Here is an 11,683-nt window from a genome sequence, read left to right as displayed (position 1 = left end):
ACTTCAAGGTCCAGCCGTATATTTCTGTGAAGTTTGGGTTGAAAAGGGTTATCCCCGGGGCTTTGGTTGTGCTGTACAGGCATGGCCCCCTGAATTTCTTTCTTGGTTTCTTACCTGTGCTGAGAGATTAGAAAAGTATTTCCCTGTTCAAAGCTTTTGCTTTCTGTCTTTTCCTTTTGCTGGGGCCTGGATTCATGTTATTCAGTCTACCTTCTAATTTATGTTTCATGTAATTGTTCACTTTGCCGGTCTTGGTGTTTCTGGTTCTACTAAATAAGCTGTCTGGATAGTCAAGGCAGGGAGATTCGCAACCTTGAGAAAATAATATCAAAAAAGCCCAAACACCTAATCTGAAAAGAATGCTTAGGGCATTCTTTTACTACTAGTGTAGTAAATGACTGCTGTCAGCAAAGTCTGGGCGAGAGTGTGGGCTGTACTCGTGCAGGTGTGTACGTCCAGGTTCTTCCGCTCTCTGCCGCAGCACTACCATTTCCTAGCCATTGTTCTTGTCCTTTCTGCCCCTCCCTGCAGCCATTCTAAACTACTTCCTCTAATCCACTGGCATTAATGGCACAATCTGAGATGAGTAGATGTGCCACTGGCAATATCTAAAGAAAGCAGACTCTGTTGCATAGACATCTCTTACTTCTGTAAACACCAAACGATGCCTAAGAACTGGTGTTACAACGGCTGTTGTGATAGAGGTAACATCCAGCAAACCAAGATGGCAGAAAAAAATTAGGAAATACCCCTTCAGTCTTCTTTTGTAATCCTCCACCAGGGAATGTTCCCCACAGGATATTTCTTAGCACTTGAAGCACGCTTTACTGAAAGGGTCCTGGTCGTGAGTTCTGAGTGTAGCTATGTGTTATGGTGCGGTTGGACAGAAATGTGTATTTAGAAAACTAAACCAATTACATTTTATTAAATAAATGAATAACATTGTTCTTTGCCTTCCAGTCTGCAGAAGCACGGACAGTCACAACAGTCTGACCCGGCTGAACACGCTGGAGAACTGCACTTGCAAATCTTGCTGATGTTTAAAACCAAGCCTGAAGATTTCCGTGAGCTCAGCTTTCCTAAACTGACTATGGTTATAAACTAGTTGCTTCTTTTTTGTGTGCGTGGCCTGACGAGTTTAAAGGGACTTTTCCCAACCTCACTGCGAGTGGAGGAACTCCTCTGTTTTTTAACTCGGCGCTGGTCATTCTTGAGATGGTTCACCTGCAGGAGATCGGCCTCTGTAACCTGATGGACGTTACTCGAGGCTCTGTGCGGATTGAGAAGAACAATGAATCATGTGACTTGTCCACGATGGGCTGGTCAAGGATTTTAGATTCTGTAGAAGATAATTACATCGTGGCCAACAAGGATGACAAAGAAGAGTGTGGAGATGTGTGTCCAGGAGCCGTGAGAGGGAAGAGCAACCGTGCACCTACTGTGATAAATGGCATTTTCAGTGAACGCTGCTGGACCCACGATGGCTGTCAGAGAGGTGAGTCTGGGGCGTGGTGCATGTCAGCTGTGGTTTTGCTGTCAGTTTTTAACCTGTCAGACCTATTGGTGGGATAATAGGTGCCTATTAACCTGCTACCTTTAAGCACAGCTTCCTAAAAGCAAGGCTCAAAATTAACATGATTCAGGTGAAGAGAGGGCCTATGGGTTGGGGCTGTTTTATCAGTTTTCACCTGTGTGAATAAAGTATGCAAGAATGTCGTCTTTGGTTTCTTTGCCACGTTAGGGACTGCCTAAAGCTCACAAGTGTAACTGACTCTGGGTGTATCTGGTACCTTGTGTCATATTTAAGGTGGTATTAGTATCTCTGCTGAGGTTTTGGTAAGGGATTAAAAGTCCAGACTGACTGAAAGGCTGCTGCAGGCAGCAACAGAACAGGAGAGAAAAGTCTGATGGAAGAAGCCCAACTCTGTACAGGTGCAATTCCATTTTGACCGAAGCATTACTGGTGTAGGAAGGTGTAAGGCCTGTGGGTGAGTGAGCAATGCTTGCACAGAGCAAGAAGCTGGAAGCCAAGTCAGAGCTGAAGGGAAAAGGAGAAGGAGGAGAGAGGACCTGGGTGGGGATTGCCCGCAGCAGGAGTCCCGGGGAGGGTGAAATACCTGGGCTTTGACCTGGGGTTTTGTTCAGGGGAGAAGGTATGGTCAGAAATTTAGCTGCTGCTGCTGCAACCCCTGAACTCCAGTTCTTCAACTGTATTAGCATGCCTCTTTTTAGCTGTGCTTTTGGAGCAGGGGGAGTAGCTCTGTGGATTAAGGGGTTGTCTGGGGGCCAGCTTGTGGCCAATTTCTAGTGAAAAGCAAATTTGTTCAGTTAAGGCCAACTCATGTTACATTTTGGGTCGGAAGGGAGAGAATATGTAGTCTTTTTGGGTCTAGCCTGATGCTGTTATGGCAGCCAAGTGTGTTCCGAAGGTTTTGTACTTTTGCAGCTGACATTTTTATAACATTTTGTACATACATACTTAGTTTTATTGCCGTAAAAATGTAGTTCTTGGTTCAGTGCAATGTGTTCATGCAGAGAGTGTCTTTGCTGAAGAATGCAGACAACAAAGACGCTGGAAATGCCGTGTCCTAGACCTCAGTCTAGATCTGCCAAAGATGATTTTCATATTTTGCATTTTTTTCCACGTTTATTTTTAATGTAATAAGAATGCTATATGTCTCTCAGTCCACTTGTGGAAGGAACAATTCCCTCTGAAACAGGATTTCCTGCCAATTGTCCTTGCATTCTTCTCTGTTTATACCCCATTTGAAGCAGTCTGATGTTTTTGACAATCTAATTGTAAAGGTGGGCTCAGCCTTTTACTTGCATATTGCGTCATCTGGAGGTGGAGTAAGGTAATAGGAAAAAAAAAGTGGAACAGGCAAATAGAAGTGACCAGGAAAATGATCTGCAGTATCGGACAGGCCCTTAGTGAATCCCGAAGGGCTGCATTCCTGGAATATGAAGATGGATATCTGAAATATAGGCTTTGTTCCCTAGAGGATATGATGAAATTCAAGTTCTCCTGTTCCCCCTGAATGAAACCTTTGTAGGAGTCTGTAAACTTCTTGATCTTGGGAGTTGACTACCAGAAAATTTGAGTTATTAAGACTGTGAGCCATTTCGGGTTGGTAGGTGGACTTTTTCTTTAATCTATTATCTTGCTTTATGCGATAAAAGCAGAAGCTGTGTCTCTCAATTAGTGCAATCTAGAATTTGTTGCACAATATTAACCTCATGAAAAGGAAGTGGGAAGTATAGGAAAGCATTTGGGCCACTTGAAGAGGATGCCCATCTATAAGAAGGATGGAAGGATGATCCGGGAAATTACAGGCCTGTCAGCTTGATGTCGGTACCCAGGAAGCTGATGGAGCAGCTCAACCTGAATACCATCACACACCACATGCGGGACACCCAGATGCTCAGGCCCAGTCAGCATGGGTTTAGGAAAGGCAGGTCCTGCCTGACAAACCTGATCTCCTTCTACGAAGGGCGACCTGTTTACTGGATGAGGGAAAGGCTGTGGATGGAGTTTACCTTGACTGTAGAAAGGCCTTTGACACCGTTTCCCACAGCATTCTCCTGGCGAAACCGGCTGCTCGAGGCTTGGATAGGCACACGCTTTGCTGAGTCAAAAACTGGCTGGCTGGCCGGGCCCAAAGAGTGGTGGTGAAGGGAGTTAAATCCAGTTGGCAGCCAGTCACGAGTGGTGTCCCCCAGGGCTGAACACAGTAGCCCTTGGTAAGCTTTCACAGAGCAGTCAGGGCAAGCAGGATTATTAAGCAATATTCAGGAGTCGATATAAGTTGCTATAAGTAAAGAAGTTGCAAAGCAGGTGATCATTTCCTTGTATCACCTCCTTGCTTTATTTCCCTTAGAAGGCTGTTGCAGTGTTGTGGTAAGGCATTAGCTGTCTTTTTCTACCTGCCAATCCACAGACATGTGGCGCTCAGATCAGAGCTAACCCTTGCAGGAGGTTAAAACCTTCGCGGGAACAAAAGCACAAACGCCAATATGGTGGTTGCTATTTGCTCAATTTTATTAACCGTGCAATCGCTTTATATACGCCTTTCTGCACATCGCGAGGTCTTTAGTTCCCTGTTCTTCCCGTACATCATGAGATCTCTCATGCGCCTCTATTGTTCCCGTACATCGCGAGATCTTCCGAGCACATAATACAAAAAATCGCAGCGAGCCTTTCTGAGGCTGAAGCAGATGAAGAGGAAAAGGCAAACCCAGATCTCACAGCGAGGGAAGACGCTGGAATTGTTGATGAAGATACAACAGCAGTACAGCGTCAGAGTCCTGAAGTTCCTGGGGAGCTCAAATGGGCGGAGTCAGGAGAAAGTCTCCTTGAGGAAGACAAGGAGCGGGATGCAAGCAGCAGGGGAACAATGGGGAGGATCTCAGGCCATCGGAAAGCAGCGTGTTGGAAGTGAGGACAGTGATGAGGAGGGTCCTGAGAGTGACGAGGGGAGCGGGGAGTACAGCCCCTCTGCACGGCTGTGGGATGCAGAATGCATTTCCTTTATTTTAACAGAAGGTTTTGGTTCTGTTTCTATTGCTTTCAGTTCACTGCAGTGCATCTAAGATAGTCTTGTGTGGCATAAACAATTGGAATGCTGCTGCTTGATGCTCTGCTGGGTTACTCTGACCATCTTGTGTGTTGCTTTTGTTTTGGTTTGCGTTCAGAATTAATGTGCTGTTGGTTTGCATTCAGTAATGTGCTGTTCATTGAATAATGCTGAGGCCTTCAAAGACGTTTGCTTCTGGAACCCCTCTCTTGTGTGAAAGAAACTTCAGTTTAGGCACTTTCACCACTAGACTCAGATGAGTGGAGCAAGGACTACTGAAGAAGAACAAACCTTAAAAACCTAGAGGACAGAATCTTATGCTCTATTGATGGAGTGTGTCAAGCTAGTAATCTGGTCCTGAGCTGGCCTAAGACAATAGTGTGGTTCTTTATTAGCACAGTTCCTGTGTGCTTCCATCCAGCACACACGGTTTCATGGCTCTGGGCTTGCACAGAGATCCTCTATCCAGTACAGACAGATAGTCCGAATGGTAAGTAGGTAACAGCATTTGCTTCTTAGTCCAGTCCTGCATCATCTCTGCTGCCAGGAGACTACCTGAGATTCAGGGATGGTGCAGGTCAAGGAAGGACAGGAAAAATCATTGAATCCTAAAAATTACAGCTAGGAACGACTTCCTAAATTGCATAGAGATTTGTCCCCATCTACCTGGGGGTTATTGAGGTAAATTTTATAGCAAATAAAGAATTGTCAAGAAACCAAGTGTAGAGCAATGAAAGAATTGGTTTTCAGTCCTTTCTTGTGCCTCCAAGGGTCCTTCTCAGGGCGGTGTTGAGAGGAGACCGACAGGCACTGTTCTGGTTTTGTCCCGAGGAGACCCATCTGAGAGGATTTCTCCTAACCGGTGCTGTCATTAGCAGTGCAGAACTAATTTATCGGAGAAAATTGCATATGCAGAAGAAAGCAAAAGGTGCAGAGTGCTCCTCCGGGGTTGTTCGGTTGCAGGATGGGTCTGGGCAGATCACAACGGGTGGTCTGTCAGAAGCGTGGGATTACCTGGGGTGGGCTCCTGCTGTGTGTTTTCTGATCTCGCTGTGCTCTTTGGGACAAGGAGATACTGCCAGTCCCAAGAGAGAGAATTGTTGTCAGCGGTGTTTGTCACCCTGCCCTGGGCTCTGTGTTTCGAAAGATTGTCAGGTCTGTTTTGTCAGATGTATGACCTGACTGTGAAACATCATAATCACTGCATTTACAGAGCAGAAAATACTTCTCCACTTATTTTTAGATAAGCATAGGTCTTCAGCCACTTAAGTTGAGGAACTGAGGAATCATCAGAACTGTAGCTGAGAGCTTAACATAGACATTTTTTTAAAAAACAAAGTGTTCATAGAACAATAACAATTTTATGTCTATAAAACAATATTGTTGCTCCTGTGGTGAAACCTCCTGAGACTGCCTGACAAAAGCAATCTCACCGCTTGTGAAAATGTGGAAGATTGCTGCTCTGTGGTTCAGTAGATGCCCCTGCATGAATTTTCCGTTGGATTTTTAATGGTTGTCTCCATTTGGTTTTAATCTACCTAAAATAAAATTATTGCTGGTGAAGATTGACGTGGCTCCAATCGGGTCTGCCCTAACATTTCAAATTTTAAACCAAGCTGAGGCAGCTGGATGACTTCTGCTCCCCTTTCGCCTTTTAATGGCTTCTCTTTCTGGCTTCCTCTTCTGTAACTTTGTGATAGTTCTTGAAGATTGCAGTCAGTCCAGGCGGAAACAGCAACGGCAGCTGGACGTGGTGATCACGTGAATTCCGAACCTGATGATTCCTGTACAGGTGTGGAAGAAGAGGTTGTAGCAAGCGGGGAGTATGATGCCAGTGAAGGTGAGTTGGCTGTTGAGTAGGGATGAAATCTGATTCATCGGAAGTGTTTTTATAGAAGTGCTTGCCCTTGCCCTTTCCTTTTTTACTCTATCAAATCCTGCATGTGCTCTTTTCTGTCCTAACTTGTATAAAATCGGGTGGTGACTAGCTGGCTTCTGTAGTCCTGTGTAGTTAACCTGTATTACAGTAAATAACTGCTTTGTTGACAGTTATAATGGTCCTAGGTAAAGAATGAAGGCCATGAAAAAACTGGCTGCCAGTCAAGAAAACAGCTGTGGGAGGCAGGAGTCTAATGAGTTTCCCTTTGCTTCCAGGTAGCGCGGGGGCTCGTGGGGAGGTGCATTGCCGGGGCAGGCAGGGTGGGACTGGCAGATGAGGAGAAGCTGAGCTGCAGCCTCCATCTCCGTGCTGTGCCCCGTTTGTCTCTCAAGCTCATCTCCCGGTGAGCAGTTGGCCTGATTGGCAGTGAGGAACCTTCAGCTTGTCTTGGTTCCCTCCAAGAACGTTTCTGATCCCTGCAGCCCAAGCTGTTCATTGCTGGGAGCCGTACTGGAAGGTCACCTTAAGCTTCCACTCCCCAGCAGCAGCGAGTCTGAAAAGTGAAGAAACCCACAGGTTAAAGCTGACTTCAGTCTGCACTGCTGCTCTTCCATTTCCTTCTGCCATCCTCTAAGGGTCTAACAGCTGGCAGGAACAGGCCCTCTCTATTGTTTTTACACTGCTAGTTATGCCCGGTCTTGTACTTTGTCACATTAATCCAGGGTATTCTAAGGTTTTTTTTCTGGTCAGCTGGGAGCCTTTTGACCTCCTTCCTCTATGTAGCCTAAGAGCAGAGTCTTGTAAGGTGTGTTGTCTTCCGTCTGGAGTGTGTATACAGGAGGCTGGAGGTTCCTCTCGTCTCTGGTCTGTCAGGTCTTGTCTTTTTCCTCAGTAATTCTTCCTCAGATGAAACTGCTTCTGCCTTAGTCTTATCAGCTGACTGCAGACAGCTGTCGATACCGTTTAGTTTCAAAGCCTGGTGGTTTTCATGTGCTGGTCTTCACAGGGATCTGTGTTTCTGATGCAGAGCCCAAGGTAGAGACCATGTAGTTCCTGGGCAGCCCGACTTCCGTGGCAATTGTCCCTCCGGATCTGGGTTGAAACGTGGTTGCTTCGTAGGCAGGTGGTCTTTGGAAAGACCCAAATCTCCTAGTTGTTACCTTCTCAGGTTCCACGGTGCCTCATTTGGAATACTTTAATGCTGAAACAACCTCACGGTTGCCGTTATCATTCTGCCCAAGGCAAGACCTCACTTTACAGAAGGGAATACTTTGCAAGCAGCAGCCAGAGTAAATTAACTGCTCTTTCTGCTAATGAAGCAGGTAAACAGGTAGACTATGCCATGCACCACACAGCATTTGGTTTCTTTCAGGCAAAGTGAACCAAACGTCTGTTTTAAAGGGACCAGCAGAATCCATTACATTGGACTCGGCCCAATATAAGCAGCTGGACAGTTTGGACACTGTACTTTTGTGTAGACAGGAATATTTACTCTGAGCTGGGATGACAGTTTGGGATGTTTTCATATTTTACCAAAACTTCCCTTAGAAATGTTTAGAATGATTTCATGTTACTGATTTTGGTAGTGGACTTGAGCTCTCCCAGATTCATGAGGTAGGATTTTCAGCGTGAGCAGTGTAAAAGTATGGTAGTGATGGATAACTGACTTTTTTATATATATATATATATATATATATATATATGTATAAAAGAAGAAAAAACCGAAAAGATCAGGTACAGAAAGCTAGTAGTAAACATCAGGAACAAAGCTGGTGCAGGATGTTTCTTGGATGAAGGCATGATTGCTTGTATTGCAAAATGCAGAGGTTTTGATTTTGAAGTGTGGTCCAGTGTTCAGTGATGGGGGGTCTGGCGGGAGGAAGCAACCTGCTGAGCTCTCTCCTCTCCTTCCCAACCTCCCTTCTCTCTGGAAACTCTCTTCCCAGGCTGTCCTTGCTCCTCCTGGCTCCTGCACTGTCTGCAGCCACCTGGGCTCCTTGTGCACCTTCCACTTCCCTCTGCGGAGACCTGGGAGCGAGTCGGGCCCGGCTCTGAAGGGCAGGAAGGGAGGGGTGGGCGCGGGGAGCAGCGGGGCCAGGGGGAGGGTTGTGGCAAGCCAGACACGAGCTCCACTCGGCTGGCAGAGACAGGCCGGGCAGATAGTGTCCTCCAGGCCTGGAATCTTCTCTGTCTGCCGTCCAGAGACGGGCTCTGCTTGCACAGGCGGTTGTGCCAGCAAGCAGCAGAAAGCAGTAACTGCAGAGTGCAGCAGTAGTGCAGAAGGGTAAAATCAAAAGGAGTGGGAGATGGTTTGGGGCAAGACAGACAGCCTTTGCGCAGTTTGGGAAAGGTAGCTTGGGAAAGACCTTGCTCTTGTTCCTTTTGGTGGCACAAAACTTCTCTGTTCTTAAAGAACCGGGACCTGCCATGTTTGTACAGAACTCTGGTGCAGCAGCACAGGCTGCCGGGGGGGGCCTGTCCCGGGACAGACCCCACAGCGCCGAATTCAGTGAGGGCATTCCCGTGAAATTGCCAGCGGGCAGGAATCGACCTTACGTTATCCCCCTGATGTAATGACGGAATCCATGGGAAGCCATTATACGAATAGACAAGTATTCTTTTTCCTGCGTGTGCATATTTTACATGAGCAATTCACCACCCGTTTCTGAACTTTTGAACATTACTGTCAAGCTTATAGCTACACCTGTGCTCCCTGCTGGGCAGGTGAGGGAAGGGGGCAGAGTCCGGAGGGCAGGCAGAGCTGTCAGAGTTGAATGATGGTCATGCGTTGGCATTTTGGCTTAAATTAGTTATGCCAGATGCCAGAACAGCAGCACTAGAAACACAGTCAGAGCAAAGGTGCATGATGAGAAACAGCACAGCAAGTTTTCTTTTTATCACCATGCTGATGTCCCCTCATTGCTTGGGAGAGATAGCATCTTTAATAATAACCCTGTAAAACAGCCGTAACACTAACACAATTCTCAATAAAACTGTTGTTTTGATTATTTTTTAATAGCACCAGATGGAACTTTCTTGGCAGAAGGAACAAGAACACTTGATGTGCAGGGAGCAGCAGAAAAAGTGGCACAAGAAGGACAGATGGTAGGGGAGACACAAGCACCTGAGGAGGCAGATTTTGTCAAAGAGGAAGAAGTTTGCACCAAAGATGCAGGAGAAGTGGAATGGGTGGAAGATTTGCTGCCCGAGGAAGAAGCAGTGGCTGTGCTGCAGGCAGAAGGCCAGCCCGTGGTGGAGGAATCTGTACCCGAGGAGAATGCCATGGCAGAGGGAGATCCAAAGGACAGGGGACAGGGAAAGAAAGTGAGTTTGGCACAGAGGTGTCACCCAGGGAACAGGGAGTTCTGGTGGAGGGGATGGAGAGCGAGGCAGGACTCGAAGAGCAGGGACCTGGGGAGGAGGAGCTGTCAGGGGCAGGGGAAGAGCTTGGCTGGGAGGAAGGCAGAATGGAGCCCGAGGGGCAGGGGGTGGCTGAGGACATTTCCGAGAGTGATGAGGAGGACTCTGAGGGAGAGGAGTCTGAGGGAGAGGAGAACATGAAGGAGGGAGGTTTTTCAGGGGAGGATGATGTGGCAAGTGCTCTGTCTGCAGGAGAAGAGGACCTGGAAGAGGAGAATGTGAATTGAAAGATGTGCCGAGTGCTCTGTCGGCGGGAGAGGGGGACCTGAAGCAAGGAGCATTTGCAGGGATAGACCTAGTACCGATTGAGCTTTCTGATGAAGAAGAGGACATGGAGGAGAGAGGATTCAGAAGGGAATACATGTTGGGAGGTGTGCCTGAGGGCGAGGAGGACCTGGACGAGGGAGGATTTGCAGGGAAGGATGTTGTGGCGATTCTGGTGTCTGGGGGAGATGACACTGAGGAGGGAGTGTTTGCAGGGAAGAACGTTGTGGCTGGTCCTGTGTCTGAGAGAGAGGAAGACCTGGAGGAGGGCTGGAGGAGAGAGGATCTGAAGGGAAAGAGGTTGTGGCAGGTGCTGTGTCTGAGGGAGAGGACATGGAAGAGGGAGGATTTGTGGGGGAGGAGGATGATGCGGGGTGGCCAGAGCAGAGTCAGGAGGTGGAGGCGAGGCCATGGGTAGAGCAGCGGGGTCAAGGAGCTTGGGAGGGAGGGATCACTGGGGAGTGGGGAGGAGAGGTGGCCTGGGGCGAGGACGGTTGCTGGGGTGAGAACGGGGGTGACAGGGCACAGGGAGGGGTGATGGGAGCAGGGGGTGGCAGAGAGAGCGGGGCAGGGGTGGCAGCTGAGGGAGGGGACTCTAGGGGGGCTGGGGGGGACGGGGAAAGGGCAGCTGATGGAGCTTGCGGGTGAGGGGTCAGCCAGGAGCGGTGTGAGGGAAGGGGCCGAGGACCAGGGCGAGGCAGGGGGAGGGGAGCGGGGCACACTTTAGTAGTCGACTTGGGGTTTCCCAAGTTTAACTACTGAAAATAAACCTGGCAAATTAAACCAAAGAGCTGAGATGTGCATTTTAGTTGCGGCTTAAGTGAAAAGCAATAAGCAAGTGTAACATGTTGTCTCATAAAATTATATTCCTGGATGATATACCTGAAACAATCAAGTTTGCAGAAGATATCTTTATCTCTGCTGTAACGGCTGGTACGTCTTCCTAGAGACGTTCTGCAAACACTGCACGAGAGACAGCACACACATGCCAGCACAGGGCATTTACCTGCAGAAACGTAAAAGAAAATACCCCTCAATGTTTGTATTTACAAAAGCTAATTTTTTTCCATCCATGCCCCAAAATTACTCATACCATGACTCACAGAAAATCTATCTTCAAGGCAAAACATTTTTCCTACAGCAGGCATATTAAGTGTTAACTAATTTGATGGAGGTTTTCAGAATAAGCTTTCATGGTTTTGTAATTAAAAGCACCGGAAGAGAAAGCAAGAGATTCAGGTTCCACATAGATATTTTGTGCCCGGTTCTGTTCTCACAGCATTAGAGTAACAGAGCAAGTTCTGGCCTCACGTGACCTTGGGGAGGCAGCTAACTGACTGTCCCGATCTGATATTGGGGAGGGTTCTTAAACGATCCCAAGAGTGAGATTAAGACACAAACGAGGTCAGAAGCCGTACAACCTTGTGAACTTTATTTTGCATACAACTGGTAATAGCGATAGGACAGAGAGAAAAAGGAAGGGTCAGGATGCCTAAGCAAGAAAACGGTAGAGATGCAGCAAGATTAATTACCACCACCACGAATC

General features: G+C 47.5%; 1 pseudogene; it reads left to right on the top strand.

Annotated features, from left to right (window-relative positions):
* The first annotated feature begins 664 nt into the window (after positions 1 to 664).
* LOC141963258 (insulin receptor-like) lies at positions 665 to 6,434 on the top strand (annotated as a pseudogene).
* The last annotated feature ends 5,249 nt before the right edge of the window (positions 6,435 to 11,683 follow it).

This window comes from Athene noctua, chromosome 8 (genome assembly GCF_965140245.1).
Source record: "Athene noctua chromosome 8, bAthNoc1.hap1.1, whole genome shotgun sequence".
In the NCBI taxonomy this organism is placed as follows: Eukaryota; Metazoa; Chordata; class Aves; order Strigiformes; family Strigidae; genus Athene; species Athene noctua.
Note: the sequence above shows the minus strand (reverse complement) of the source record. Positions and strands in the feature narration are given on the sequence as shown.